The 15,735-nt window shown below is 41.6% G+C and overlaps 1 protein-coding gene across 1 annotated transcript in view; it reads right to left on the reverse strand.

The window, feature by feature from the left end:
• gnaz (guanine nucleotide binding protein (G protein), alpha z polypeptide) overlaps window positions 1-14,635 on the reverse strand; it is a 36,299-nt gene extending 21,664 nt beyond the window's left edge. The window contains exons 1-2 of the mRNA XM_068335128.1: window positions 14,576-14,635; window positions 14,079-14,413 (exon numbers count right to left, since the gene is read on the reverse strand). The gene's annotated coding sequence lies outside the window, so the exon portion shown is untranslated. The remainder of the gene's footprint in view (window positions 1-14,078; window positions 14,414-14,575) is intronic.
• Between the last annotated feature and the right edge of the window lie 1,100 nt (window positions 14,636-15,735).

Consider the following 15,735-nt stretch of genomic DNA (forward strand, 5'->3'; position numbering starts at 1 on the left):
TGACGGTTCTGGGTCACGTGACAGACTACCTCCGTAAACCCTAAAATAAACGCCCACAGCTACACCAGTGTTCTGGATTAAAATCAAAGCAGATTATCCTGAGATCGCCCAAAAAGTATAGAAAACTCTGCTTCCATTTCCAACCTCCTGTCTTTGTGTGGCTGGATTTTCTGCAGTGACCGTAAAGAAAACCAAACTGCTGAGTAGTCCGGGACACACGTCAGGTGTCATTGTCTCTCGTTACCCCTTGATCAGCGGTCCCCAACCACTAATTCACATTATTGTAATTATTATTTGACTGGCTTTTTCACCTTTTTATTGGAAATGATCAGTATTTCCCCTACGTTGAATGAACTGCTTGTAAGTCGCTATATTTCAAAATAAACTTCATCAGTGCAGTCACTTGAATTGAGGTTTTAATATAATTATCTCTTAAAATTATTTCGTTTACAGAGATGTTGATTATCAATTAATGAAAAAAAGCATTGTTTATTGTCTGTTTATGTCTTCATTTTACATAAAACCACTGAGGATGATTTACTATTAGACTACAGCTGTCCTGGCGTCATTAACGATTATCGAGTAAATGAAGACCTGTCCATGAAAATATTGTCTTAGATGTAACCGGTCCATGGCGCAAAAAAGGTTGGGGACCGCTGGATTAGGGAACGCTGACTCTTGGCAAATATTTTTGTTAGTGGGTTGATTGTTGTGATATTGAACAATTCCATAAAGTGTGGACTTACTTGTAAAAAATGGAAATGTGACCAAAATTGATCGATACTGGTGTACAATTGTGTTTGGGGCTATTCATATCATCACAGGGTCACTGGGTGCAATATTTTGGGCATTTGTTTCATCCGACTATATGCATTTATTTGTCAAGGGATTTATCTGTGAAGAATCTGCAGCACATTTGATCAAAATCTGAAAACACAATTTACTTTAATATCATATAAGCAGAAATATTGAAAATTGTCAATATTATCAGATTGTTTGAATTTGAAACTAAGAATCCAGTGTACAACAGTATGTGAAAGGTTACAAGGGGTGTCGCTTTTACTGATACAGAATAGAGCTGAGCAGAATCTTGAATCAGCAATGCTGGGGTTAGAGGAGTGATTTCTGGCAACCAGAAAGGCACAAAATAGAGAACATACCTCCACCACATTAACCCTGTGCCATGTCATACCTCCAGCTTAGCCCAAAATTTTCTTTTCATCAAATTTAATTGAAGAATTAGTTAGATCCAGATCTGAATTCCACCAATTATTTACCAAGCCAAACAATTTGTATGACAGCGGTTCAGTGTTACTGATGCTGGGAAAAATATTTTCCCAATATCAAAAGAATTGAGAAAAAGGATCCAGTCACTCCACCTGCCCCACCCCTCTATCCAGATCCATGCTAATCTGTTTATTAGTTTACGCCTGATTCACCAAAACGGTCTGGCCTTGCAATTTTCAAAAAAATTGAAAAAACTTTTCTGAATAACTCCATTGTCTGCATCTAATTTAATTTTTTTTTTCTTCATCATATGCCAACCCTCACAAATAGTTGCATGAAATTCTGTCAAGCTTTTGATGTAATCCTATCAGCAGGCAAACAAATGCCCTCAGTGGAAGAAATCATTATCTCATTGTGCCAGAATTCTGCCACCGCCCTAACAGGGGCAGCCATACCACACATATTAATCACTATGTTTATTTTCCAATTTCTACATGTTCTATGTGGTATTCTCTCCAGTCCAAAGACATTCCAGCTGGGCTAAACAAACAAACTGAGACAAACTTTAATAGAACATTGATTCTTTACTGTGCCCAGTGTTGACCTACAGCGAAAAAATTACATGAAAACCATTTGCAAAGCTCCACAAAACAATAGATACGTCAGATGCCAGAGATGATGCAGAATCTTGTGATACTTTTGAAAGTGACATCTTGTTGCTTTTTCTTTGCATGGCTCAACTGACTAAAATCTCCCATGTAGACAGTCTACATCTGTGTGATGAGTCAGAGCTCTGTGGTCGCTCCATCACATATATACATTTATATCTATATGTCAGACCGACAATATAAATTACAAATGGACTCATCTCCAGCTCTCTTTAAGACTGAGCATTAAGACTAAACTGAAACTTTATTTTCCAGTAATAATTCATTCGGTGTTGGAAATTATACAAACAGTGACCTTTTCATCCAAACACAATAAAACTAAAGCTTGTCAACCACATTAATGCAGTGAAGACTCGTTTTAATGGGCTGTTAAGTCTCAAGACTGAGCCTGACAACAAACGTGGATCTAAGATTTACCTGGAAAGAGATTCCTGGGTGACACTGGGTCTTTAATGCCACACCTTTGATCCAAAATTGTAGGTCACGTGACATTTTGTCTGATTGATTACCCACAGGTTCAATGTTAACTGTCATGATCAAAGACCATCGGGACTTGTTTGCGATATCAAATATCTACTAAGATTTTTCTTTCTATCTGAAACCACGAGGAACAGATGTCTCAGCAGCTCTGCATATCTTTCAGTCAGGAGGAAAGGCCAAGAACCAAAATAGGAGACAACTAGCAGGTGAAGAGAGTCAAACAGCTCACAAAAAGAGCCACAAAGAAAAGACATTTCTATTCACCAGAAGAGCAAGAACATTACTTTAATGAATACCGTCTGCTAAATATGGATGGAAACAACTCTTTTCAAGTCGGTTTAGCCAAAATGTCAACGATATGGGGGCAGGACTCTCTTCAGGACAGAAAAGCATTTCATATTCGCAACATCATAGTCTTCACATCCTGTCCATGAAACTTTATTATTGCAGTGCTTTGACAGCAGTGTAGGCTGAAATCATACTGTTAATACACAAACCAAGGAGGTGGCTGGATGGAAAAGAGGTGTAATGTTTTAAGGACATGCCATATGTGTAGCACATGAGATAAGATCAACCTGCATGGAACACAGACAGTAAAGGACTGTTGTTCTCATTTAATTTGTTTGTTTAAAAGCTGCTGCACACTACTTATCAGTGATGTTGTTTCATGCTGTAGATTTTGACACTTTTGCTCACTTATTTAATAAATAGGCAGTTAGAAACTCTTAGAGCACATTTAGCATAATCACAAGCCTACCACAAATAACCAGACACATTTGAATGATAGGGTTAGCATGTTCCCCACTGATCAAACACATGTGTAAAGCTCAGAGCAGCCATGGGAAAAAATATATATATGATGTATGACTTGTAAATTGATTGTGAAATGATGCACATAGAATTTGGCAATGAATGTTCAGTTTTATTATACATATGCATGAATGAATAATGTCCTCACAGCATCAGCTGGTTCATGGTCATGAGCAACCATTGGGAACACTGCCAGCTTCAGTAGCCTTAGCTGTGGTTGGTATGTGACATCACATATATACAGTAAATGTATATGTGTCTGTGTGTTTGCGTGTGCATGCATGTGTGTGTCTGTCTGTCTGTACAGGGCATGTGATGTGTCAGTGCTGTAGTATTGGAGTAGAAACAGTAAGGTAGAATAGTGCATGCAGTTTGGTGCATGCTGCATGTTGCTTCTGCCTGTTGCTATCTGATTTTAGCTACCGCTGCCGGCTAGTCACCTTTCACAGGGAATGAAAAGAGGAGCCGAGTGCGTAAGTCTACTCTGCTGGTACATAGCCTCTCCATTACCAAGACCTGTACATGCCTTCTTCTGCTCACACATGGTGCTTGGTATGTTGCGGTTCCAGAAAAAGTTGTACGGTAGCTCGGAGTAGCAGGGGGCCCCAGAGAGACTGTCAAATAATGCCTGTCAACCCCTGTGTGAGCTATGGGCAAATAACTAAGATCTCAATGGTAGACAAGATGGAAGATGGCAGCAAAGACATGCCACAATGGCTGAGAAATCAGATAAAGGCTGCAACAAAGGGTGACCTCCAGTTATTGTGGACCCCATGCCATTGGATCCAGGTCCCTTTCTGCCAAGGATCGTGTGGTGGCTGAAGGCGCATCAGTTACATGCATGAATCCTCTTAAAAGGGAACCCATCCCACTTCACACCCCGGATACAAAGCCCTGTGGCAATCAGAAAGTGGATTACATTAGATTGGATTGTTGACAGGGGCAGGATTGTGAAGTCTAGCAGCTCTAACCACAACCCAGCACATGGGTGGTGGGTGCAAGATGATTGCTAAGCTCTTGGATGAGGTACACAGAGTTTTTGGGTAGCTGCACCCATGACTGAGCAGCCCTATTGAGGATCCACTCTGCTCACCCCAGTAGGGGAGAGGGTTACAAAAGGTACCCTAAACATAGCCTGCCTCTTTTTCCCCTGTCTGGACCACTGCATCCAGAGAGGTCACCGCCATCCTAGCCCTCGTTGCCTCACCCCCCTTCACTCTAAAGATGGACTCTCCCTGATGAAGGACAAGGAGGCTATAACACACAGGTGGAAGGACCACTGTGAAGAGCTGCTGAACAGGGATACCAACCCTGATTTTGAAGCCCTGGACCAACTACCCCAACTGTCCATCACTCAGAATATGGAAGAACCACCTAGTCTGGAAGAGGCACGGGAAGCCATCAGGAAAATGAAAAACAACAAGGCTCCTGGGCCTGATGGTATCCCAGCTGAAGCCCTGAAAGAATGTGGGCCAGTCCTTCTTGAACATATCCACACCCTGCTTTTCAAAATAAGGGAGAAAGAGGAAATTCTCGCACAGTTGAGAGATGCCTTAGTCATCCCCCTTTTTAAGAAAGGTGACGAGGCGCCATGGACATATTCTTCAAGCTTCAAGAAAAGTGCCGGGAACAACATCAGTCTCTATTTATGGCCTTCATAGACCTGACCAAAGCCTTTGACTCTGTTAGAAGCTGGGCTCTCTGGCTGGTCCTGGCAACAATTGGCAGCCTTCACAAGTACATCAGTGTCTTGCGGCTACTACATAATATATCTGTCACTGTACTGACCAGCTCTGGAGATGAAACAGAAGCCATTCCGATTGGCACAGGAGTTAAGAAGAGATGTGTTATTGCGCCATCACTGTTCTCCATATTTATTGCTGGCATTCTCCATCTTACAAGGAGTCAGCTGCCAGAGGGAGTCAAAATTATGTGCAGGAATGACAATCTTCTGAACATCAGCAGATTCAGGGACAAAGGTCAAACCACCACCACCACATCCATCATGGAGCTGCAGTATGCAGACAATAATGCTACTGTTGCCCTCTCAGAAGAGGACCTACAGTCCACCCTGACTGCTTTTGCAAAGGCATACAAACAAATTGGTCTGGCTATCAAGATCAAAAAGATACAAATTCTCTATCAGCCACTAACAAATGGTACCACCCTTCCAAACATCTTTATTGACAACCCAAGGTAGAAAAAGTGGACCACTTTGAGAACCAAGAACTTGACTTAAAGTCCAAAATCCAGGTCTACAATTACAGTAATACTGTTCCCCAATCTTCTTTATGGTTCAGAAGCCTGGACCACTTACAATAGGTATCTGAGAGCACTTCAGGCCTTCCACCAAAGATACCTCGGCAGACTCCTCAGGATAATCTGGAAGGACCAACACCAGCGCCCTGTAGGAGGCTGATATTCCTACCAACACCAGCTGAGATGGACTGGCTATGTCATGTGGATACCAGATTATCGCCTATCCAAACAAGTCCTGTACTCACAGCTTGTCCAAGGAAAACGTGCTCCAGGGGGCCAAAATAAAAAGTGCTCTGTCTCTCTCTTCTCCTTTCGGCTTTTCCCTTCACCACTGTCTTACAGTCCTCATACATGTCCTGCACCTCTCTAACATACTTCTCTGCTACTCCAGACTTCCTAATACCACAGTTCCTCTCTAGGCCCCCTGTCATAAGCTTTCTCCAGATTTACAAAAACACAACGCAGCTCCCTGTGGCCTTCTCTGTACTTCTCTATCAACATCCTCAACGCAAATACTGCATCTGTAGTACTTTTTTTTGGCACGAAACCATACTGCTGCTCACAAGTGCTCACTTTTGCCCTTAGTCTAGCTTCAACTACTCTTTCCCATAACTTCATTGTATGGCTCATCAGCTTTATTCCTCTGTAGTTGCCATAACTCTGCACATCTCCCTTGTTCTTAAAAATGGGCACCAGCACACTTCTCCATTCCTCAGGCATCTTCTCACTATCTAAGATCCTGTTGAACAACCCAGTCAGAAACTCTACTGCCACCACGCCTAGACACTTCTATATCTCCACAGGTATATCATCAGGACTGAGTGCCTTTCCATTCTTCATCCTCTTCAATGCCCTCCTCACTTCATCCTGACAAATCTTTGCTAATTCCTGGTCCACAACAGCCACCTCTTCTAGTCTTTGTTCTCTCTCATTTTCCTTGTTCATCAACTCTTCAGAGTACTCTTTCCATCTTCCCATCACACTACTGGTACCTATTAATACACTTCCATCCCTAAATCCTTAATCACCCTAACCTGCTGCAAATCCTTCTCTGTCTCTCTGTCTTGTCAACCTGTATAGATCAGTCTCTCCCACCCCACTGTCCAACCTAGCATACAAGTCATCATAAGCCCCTCGTTCAGCCTTTGCTACCTCTACTTTCACCTTACGCTGCATCTCCCTATACTCCTGTCCTTTCTCCTCAGTCCTCTCGGTGTCCCACTTCTTCTTAGCTAACCTCTTTGTCTGTATACACTCCTGTACCTCCTTATTCCATCACCAAGTCTCCTTATCTACTTTCCTTCCAGATGACACACCAAGTACTGTATTTCCTGTCTCCCTGATCACATTAGCTGTAGTTGTCCAGTCGTCTGGAAGCACCTCCTGACCATCAAGAGACTGTCCTAACCCCTTCCTAAAAGTCATGCAGCACTCTTCCTTTTTCAGCTTCTACCATTTCTCCCTCTGCTCTGCCTTTTCCATCTTTATCTTCCTCACCACCAGAGTCTTCTTACACACCACCATCCTATGCTGTTTGGCTACACTCTGACCTACAACTAATTTGCAGTCACTGATCTCATTCAGATTACACCGTCTACACAAGATGTAGCTCCTACCTCTACTCTTATAGGTTACCCTATGTTCCTACAAGGACATCAAAGATCATCTCAGGAAGTGCTACATATCCCTAAACACCTAGGAGGCTACGGCGGAGAACAAGCCGTTCTAGAAGGGGCTGCACAATATAACGACAGTCTCCACCGTGTTACAGTGCAAAAGCGTATACAGTAGAAAGTCCACCTCCCAAGAAAGGTTCCACCAAAACCTGCAACTACCGCTGCCCACCCATGTCCACATTGCACCAAAGTGTGTGAGTCCAGGAGTGGCCTTTTTGTGCACCAGAAGACCCACACAGACCAAGAAGGAGGACAGACATACTCAAACACGATGGTCTGCCGATGACGATGATGAAATATGCGTATATACATCAATATACATACATACATTCATACATTCATACATACATACATACATACATACATACATACATACATACATACATACATACATACATACATACATACATACATACATACATACATACATACTGTACATACATACATACATACATACATAAAAATTTACATACATACATATATACATACATACATACATACATACATACATACATACATATACATAAATACATACATATATACATATATACATACAAATATACAAACATACATGTATGTACTGTATGTTTGCATGTGTACATGATGTAATCTAGCCTTTATAGTTAAGATGGGATACCTGGCATGTTGCCAGTGTGACGAGAACACATGAAGAAATTCTTAGCGATTCTCTCAACAGACATCCAGTCAAGCGTGTGCAACCAGGAAATACCACAGCAAGACCAAAGATGATTATACTGTACTTGATAGTCTTAAATGTTTGACATGGGATGCAACTCGTTTATACAAAGCATGAGTCTGCGTAACACCTGCTGTTGCTTCTTTGTTATTTTCTCATCCTCCTGTTTTTGCTTTACTGTCTCCCCATGGCACATTGTGTCTGTTTTATTAAACTGCTATTAATTTATGAGTCATACAAAAGTTTCCAGGTTACTCTCTCTATATCTACCTCACCCAATCAGAGGTAGCATCGAAATAAACTAGCCAAAGAGAGCACAAAGCATGCATTGCAAAAAAAAAATAATTGTGTAATGCATATGTGCGCCACTTGTCTCTCATATCAAGGATCAGTGCCAAAAATATGTTTTAAAATGTTTGCTACCTATTTATACAAGCTACTGCCCTGTAGACTCAGCAGCCCAACAGGATTTTGCTTGGTTTGGCTGACAGCCACTAGACGTCTGTACCAATTCATTATGAATGCCAGTAAACTGAATCATCTGCCTTTACCAAGAATTGCCATATTATCAAACCCTGGTTACAATAAACTCTTAATTAATCTCTCATAACTTTTTGTTCAATATTTTGTAACATCATTACATGACAGACTGTCCTAAATGCAGACCTAGAAGAAAGATGCCACTATATTTTACACATGTGAGGACATTACTCATTCATTATGGAAAACAATGATGGCTAGTGTTCTCCTTTCTACTCCCCCACAGAGTGGGCTGTTTAGAGGGTGATGATGGGGTGAGGGCTCTATAGTCATGATGCTCTATCCAATGCTCTCCGTCGCATGGGCTGTGTTCCCCCTTATTCACTGTGGTGGTTCACATCGAGTCACAAGGCCAGCCAGCAATGACAATGGCTTGTTTGTGCACAGACTGAGAAATGGGTAGATTGTGTGACGTGAACGGATGAGATGGCACAAGGTGGACACTTGAGTCTTTTGGGGGTAGGCAAATGTGAGTATATGTGCAAGCCTTTGGAAGTCTGCCTGTTACATTTGTTAGTGCAAGCAGACATAGTTACATGGAGATCTACTCTCACTATGTTGTCTATCACGTGGTTCAAACAATTTAGATTAATACTGCAATCATACAATCAAACATCATCATAATTTTTTCTTTCATCACGACGGATAAGGTAAAGGCTGAGAGTGTCATTGGGTTTCAGGCTTCTACAACACACAGACATGACGGTGATTTGATTAGTGGAATGGGCAAACAAAATATATCTCATACTGGACCAGACCCAACAACGTAACAGCCATTAACCTACTGGATCAGTGTTGTAAAAGAAACGCTGTAAGGACAACGATCAGTGAAATAAATGCATTTAAAACATCATTATAATAAGAGTAGAATAATGTGTGATCTGCTCCTACAGAGACATGGTGCTGACAAAATGTCACGTGAGAAAACAAAATATGAAAAATGTGACTTTGTCAGATCACAAGTTGAATAATGGATTACTTTGCAGAAAACATTATACAGTAATTTAATGTAGAAACTTTACTTTAAATAAAGTGGATCCTTCTAACTTCAACCTTTCGGGGGGGGTTTTCTTGGAAAAGTAGACATCACCAAAATGAGCTGAACTGTTGTACTGTAAATGTTACTAACTGCACACCTGACTGCCTGTGTTATTATCACAACACTCACTTTAGTGTGTGTGAGCACGTCCGTTTATCCATGCATACACACTATACATACATGCCACTTTCTTTCAGTGCAGGCCAGCATCCCTCACCAGTGGGTAGTGCTCCCTCATCATTCCCCCTCCCTCTCGTCCACCTCCTTGTTGTCATATGACCGCTGTTATGTGCGTGTAATGGAACACAAAGTTGTTCTGTTAGTCCTTCTCTGCTCTGCCCTCTCAGATGTGAGTGCTAGAAATAAGGCCCTTTCACTCACCAGGCCTCAAGAAAACAGACAGCCCCCTGTGTGTGGTTTCAAGCTCAGATCAGAAAGGAAGTACAAATGGAATTATTTGAGTTGATGTTTTCTTCATGTAACACCAAACGATAACTTCATTCATTCATCCATTTTATTGAAGATGAGACAATTGCTCCAAGTCACGGGTTTACACTGGATCCTATCTCAGCTGACAACAGGCAGAGGCCAGTTACACCGAGTGTAAATCGCCAGTTCATCATAAGGCCACATTGAGAGACAACTCCAATTCATGCTTACAGTCATACCCATGATCAATTTAAAGCGGCCAATTCATCTGAGTAGCATGTTTTTGGAGGTGAGAGAAAGCCGGAGCACCTGGAGAGAAACAACACAGACATGAGGAGACCATACAAACTCCAAACAGAAAAGCCCTAGGTGGAATCAAATCAAGCGCGATTACTGTATTCATCACTATTTACTGTGAGACCAGTTCTTTAAAAATCGCAAAAGGTGCAAAATGTCAACACAGTCAAATTACCAGAGTCAAATCGCCCCAACAGATTAATGGATGATGGCATTTAAACCAGTGAGGACCTTTCTGTTCCTCAATGCAATGCACATGTAAAGACTGAGAGAGCTGATAAGCTGATGAATGATAAATGTTAAGAAAAAGATGAGAATGTTTTAGCTCTTATTTTTTGCTTTATGATTTCAAATTGAATAAATTAACATTTATCCAGGTCAGCAGTCTTAATTTTCTAAAATTAATGCTGTGACTCTGTTAAGGCTAATGTTAAGACAAATTTATGTAATATGATTTATTTCAGTGGTTTTATGGTTGTGTAATCACCACACTGGTTTTGGTTGTGTGTCAAAATTCAGGAAAGTCCAAACGTATTATATAAACTTTATTTAAGTGTGTATATTGACTAATATACAAGTTGTTACAGGCATTGTACACTCTAAGAAATAATTAAAATGTTACATTACTCATTACATGACATAAATCAATCAAAATCGTAGAATTGTTCTCAGTGATATTAATAAAACAATCTTTTAAATAAGTTGCTCACTGTATTGCAACACGGTGCACACCCCATTGATAATGATCTACCTCACTACATTATGCTACTTTGAGATATAGCTAATGCTAGCAATGTAATTCGTACAACACACAACTTATTATTTTTATTATTTGTAGTTAGGATGGTTTTGACCACATAACATGATCTGCAGCAGGTCAATATTGTGATAAGGTTATTTCAATAAAATGACAATGAATGAATAAATATGACCGATAACAAAATTTAAAGAAGAAAACTCCTACATTGATTCATCATACCTCCAAAATGTCCAAATTGTTGTCTTTTTGGTTGCGAGACCTCTAGAGGCAAAAAAAATAAAAAACATACTGTGTATTGAAGAAATTCATTGGTCCTTTTTCTGTCAGTGCCTGTCTGAAGAAGCAATGCCTTACAGTTGTCTGTGCAGCGATGACACTTTGTTCTAGTATCTGGCAAGGATTGAAGACCAAAAACAAACACAAAAGCTGATCCAGCTGAATGGGAGCAAAGCTCTGTTTGAACTTCCGCTGAAAGAGCAACGGACACATTCTTCCTTTCACTGGCTATCTCATAGTTTCTGTATGCTGTCGAGGATCATCTTTCATGCTAAATATATGAGATTTGTGCAGCCAGTCTGTTCCTCCCTCTGCAGGAAATAAATGCCATCTTCTATTAATCGTTCTATTAAATGGGCTGCCGGGGGAACTAGGTTGGGTCCCTTTGGTGCCTTACTGTTACAGAGCAGAGTTTAATTGCCTAAGTCGGTGGTGTGCTCACCTACAAGATTTAAGATGGCTAAAAGTGCAAATGTGAGGGCCGCTACCTCAATAGCTGCTTTCATTTTCAGACCAAATCTCTCCCTGCTGTCCCTCGTCATTATGTCACACGCTGGAGTGGTGGCAGCCAGTAACAAAGGAGGTGGGATGAGGTCAATCTAGTGTATTGCTCTCAAACTGATATGTGTAAAGGTCACTTGAGAACTACATTGTGCAATTTTTAAATAAAAACAGAAAAAAAAGTATCGGCAGCTGGAACAAAATGTAGGCTTGATTTATGACGTGTATCGCAATGATTTAACATTTCATGTCAAGGGTTTGGACGCTGGATTCAATCAAAAGAAGAGCAGCTTCATTTCATCTGGTAAACAGGTTATGTATGTATAGGGGTAGCATGACATTAGTCAGTGTTTGCGCGTGTGTGTTTGTGTGTGAAACTTGAAGGCCCATTATGTAATCATGTGATTAACCTTTATAATTCAGCCTGGACACTATTCATCCATCATATTAAAGCTAAGGTCACCAGTGATCTGACATTTTTCATTATGTTTTAAGGAAAACACATGTTCCAATTTAAATATATTCATATATATATAAATAAATATTCTTGCAGGTCTCAGGGGTGACTGGAGCTTTTGTCTCAACAAATCTGACCTTGGTTTGTTTATTCATGGTTAGAACAAGATCGTAGCTGAACTCTGACTTGGGGGTACAAAGCTTAGACCACGAGGCTCTAAAAGATAGTGTTTGCACTCAAAACATTTATTGAGTGCACCCGGCTCTTCAGTTCTCTCTCGGTATCTGCCACGGTTTTGACATGACCTGCATCTTCTGTTGCAATGACATCATGAGTTTAACCTTTGAACATCTGTTATCACCTTAAATACGTCCCTTGTGGATTAAATCAACCATTGTCGCTGTTCATGATTTTAAATCTACACAGATAATGAGAGCTATGGCATGACTGTTAATGCTGATTTCAGAATATGAGTGCAGTATATGAGTGTATATGTAGCAAAAGAAATATCAGAATCCCAAAATGTAAACCATTTTCTTGGGTGAACTGCAAATTGAACCAGTTTGTAAGACTTGCTCAGTGACATCCATTAATACAACCACGTTTCCCCTCAAACAACATTCATGAAATGATACGTACACATCAGCAGAAGTATCAGGCTAGTATTCTTGATCTGTCTTTGCACCAGTGGTGCTCAAGAGATGAATGCACGGTAGAATTTAACTTGCATCTCTGCCTCGAAGCACAGATGCCTGAGATCCTTGATGAAAGCTGCTGCCAGAACTCACAGACGCATCTAGCATTCTTTCTGTGTCAGATGCTCAGAAAAACACATCTTTCTACCCCTGTGAAATTATCAGGATCTTTACCCTTCTCTTTATCCAATCCAAATCTCCTCTTTCCTACTCTTTCTGCTGTCTGCTGCATCAACCTCCGCCCCTCTGCCCTATCTGCCTCGAAACCCCCCAGCCCACCACGACCCCTCCCTGCATCGGTGCTTTCTCTCTCTCTTTCTCTCTCTCATGCATGTAACACAAACATCCATGCAGTACACACAAATACACATGCTCTCCTGACGCTATATAACCAGCCCCAACCCCCAACGAAAAAAAAAAATGCAGTAACGATCCATTCAAAATACGATCACACAGAAAATCTGTCACAAATCATCTGCTGGGCCACATTCTGCTCAGACCCTCATTCATCATCATCAACATTAAGATTTACATAAACACACACAGACACACACACACCAGCATAATAACAACAGTGCACAAATGAACCAAATAAAGCTCAGCTCAGGATTACAAATGAATGACGATGTAAATTTCCCTCTGGAAGAACAGCAGACAGCAAACTCCACTTTCAGGCCATAATTTGACGGCTCATCCTGAGCTCTATAGGCTTCACACACACCTCTCCCCGTGAATCCACATTTGATGTAAAGATGGAAGGGCTGAACTCTTGAATGTGTGTGTGATGATAATTTCCATCCTCTCATTTCCTCCCCCTTTTTATTTGCTTGTGGCCTGGACAAAAGCACAGAGACATGCACCCAAACACACACACACAAACATACACGCAGTCGTATACACACATCTTTGGTGCATCCTTCACTTGTCCTACATACAGTAATTACATGAATGAAGCACTGCATTTTAGTTAAAAGCATCTTGTAAGAATCGAGGATGCTCAGGGGACATGATGAGTCAAATTGCAAAGCGGAGGATAGCAGAGACCGTTGGCACAGAACTATCAGGGTGGAGGAGGGGACTGGACAGTCTCCCTGCCATCATTGAACATCACCATCCCTATTTTATCAGAGAAACATTAGCTCCTCATGCAAAGTACCCATACTGACAAAGCATCTCATTCCTCCTATGCGTCCAAAGCAGGCCAGCCTTTTGGTGATTGCAAAAAAAAACAATTGTGTGTGTCTGTTTGAGAAATAGTCAGGCTTACCGTGTTCACAAGCCAGCATCCATTTACAAAGGATACTGCAGACAAGCCCTTGCAGGGAGAGCTGTGCAATCCACCCTCAGTGCTGCTGTTTCATCTTCATATCTTCCTCATACTCAGGGGTTTAACACTCTCACGTACGTCTCTCTCTGTTTCAGCACCCCTCGTTCTCTGTCTTATTAACGTCTGTGTTCTATATCCTCTGTTGTTTGCTCCAGGCAGTTGAGACACTGCAGCGATGGGGGTGGAGGGCGTGTATATATGTGTGCGTGTGTTCGAGTCTGTCAGAGACAGAGAGGCAGAGAGAGGGAGTCCAGGACAGAAATGGAGGGAGGAGTCTGTTGGGATAGACAGAAGGGGGGAAATGGTCAGGATTAAATCATGAGAGTAAGAGAAAGAGAGGAAAAAAACAGGCTTAGGTTGCAGTAGCATTCAGTCTATCTTTATTTCACGCAAGGATGATAAAATATATATTGGTCATTAAAGAATCTGAGCCCTACCAGCCAGGATGGGGGGGGTGAGTCTGTTCGTTGAGGTTTAGTATGGATTCTGTCAGGCCAGCAGCAGGATTGGTTGTGATTTCATTGATGACTAAAAAAACATACAAGATAGAGAGAGGGGAAAGAGCAGGAGGAGGAGGAGAAAGAGGAGGAGGAGGGGGAGGAGGAGGAGAAGGAGGAGGAGGAGGAGGAGGAGGAGGAGGAGGAGGAGGAGGAGGAAGAGGAGGAGCAAACTGGATAGAAAAGGAGAGGAAAGGAGGGGAAGGGAGAAATGACGACAAAGGAATGGGAGGGGGATTGGATGATGGTGTAATGTGCTGTTTCCGTGCCAACTGTTTCTGTGACAGTGGGGCCACTTCCTTTATTGCTATTGGCTATTACCAAGAATTGATAGAGACTCGGGCAAATGAGGCATCATGCCACATAGTGTGAATGGGTGGTTAATGCTTTTCTGCCACTTCTTAGCAATCTCTGAGAACATCATAAAACAGGAAAGATTTTAGCTCAACAGCAGCTTCAAACTGTCCCGTTTGAAGCACTGGAGCATGATTCGAATTATTGCTTTGTCATAATGAATACCACCACTGTATAAAGGCTCCACCCCTTCCTGACACACACACACACACTCACACACACACATACACACACACACTGTCCAGCAGGCAAAGATGCCCATATCAAGTTGCTCAGGGTGTGCAGTATAATACAATTCCCTGATCACCAACCCTGGTGTTGCAAACTGCGAGATAATTAATCGGCTGATGGCCACTGGTGGTGCACATCTGGTGTGGCCAACAACTTTCCTCTCCCTGACCTTTCATCCAGCCGTTTTAATCCGGTCTGGCAGGCAGGTGGTCTATTGTCCCCACTTCCTCCCTGTCACTGTTTCCATTTGTCACCACTTTTTATTCCATCCCATTCGATGTTTAACATTAATTACCACTTAATCTTAACATGCAATCCTTCCTCTTTAGTGGTTATTCAATGCCGCATACATAAGTGATGTTGTGGTTTCAGCTTGCAGAGAATGAACTGAACACCCCCCCCCCAAAAAAAAAGTATAACAGAAACCAAAGACTGTTTTAATAACAGAAAATTACTCAGGCTTACGGAATTGAAACTTACCACAAAATCACCATAACCCACACTGGAATGAGCCA

This window comes from Antennarius striatus, chromosome 15 (genome assembly GCF_040054535.1).
Source record: "Antennarius striatus isolate MH-2024 chromosome 15, ASM4005453v1, whole genome shotgun sequence".
NCBI lineage: Eukaryota > Metazoa > Chordata > Actinopteri > Lophiiformes > Antennariidae > Antennarius > Antennarius striatus.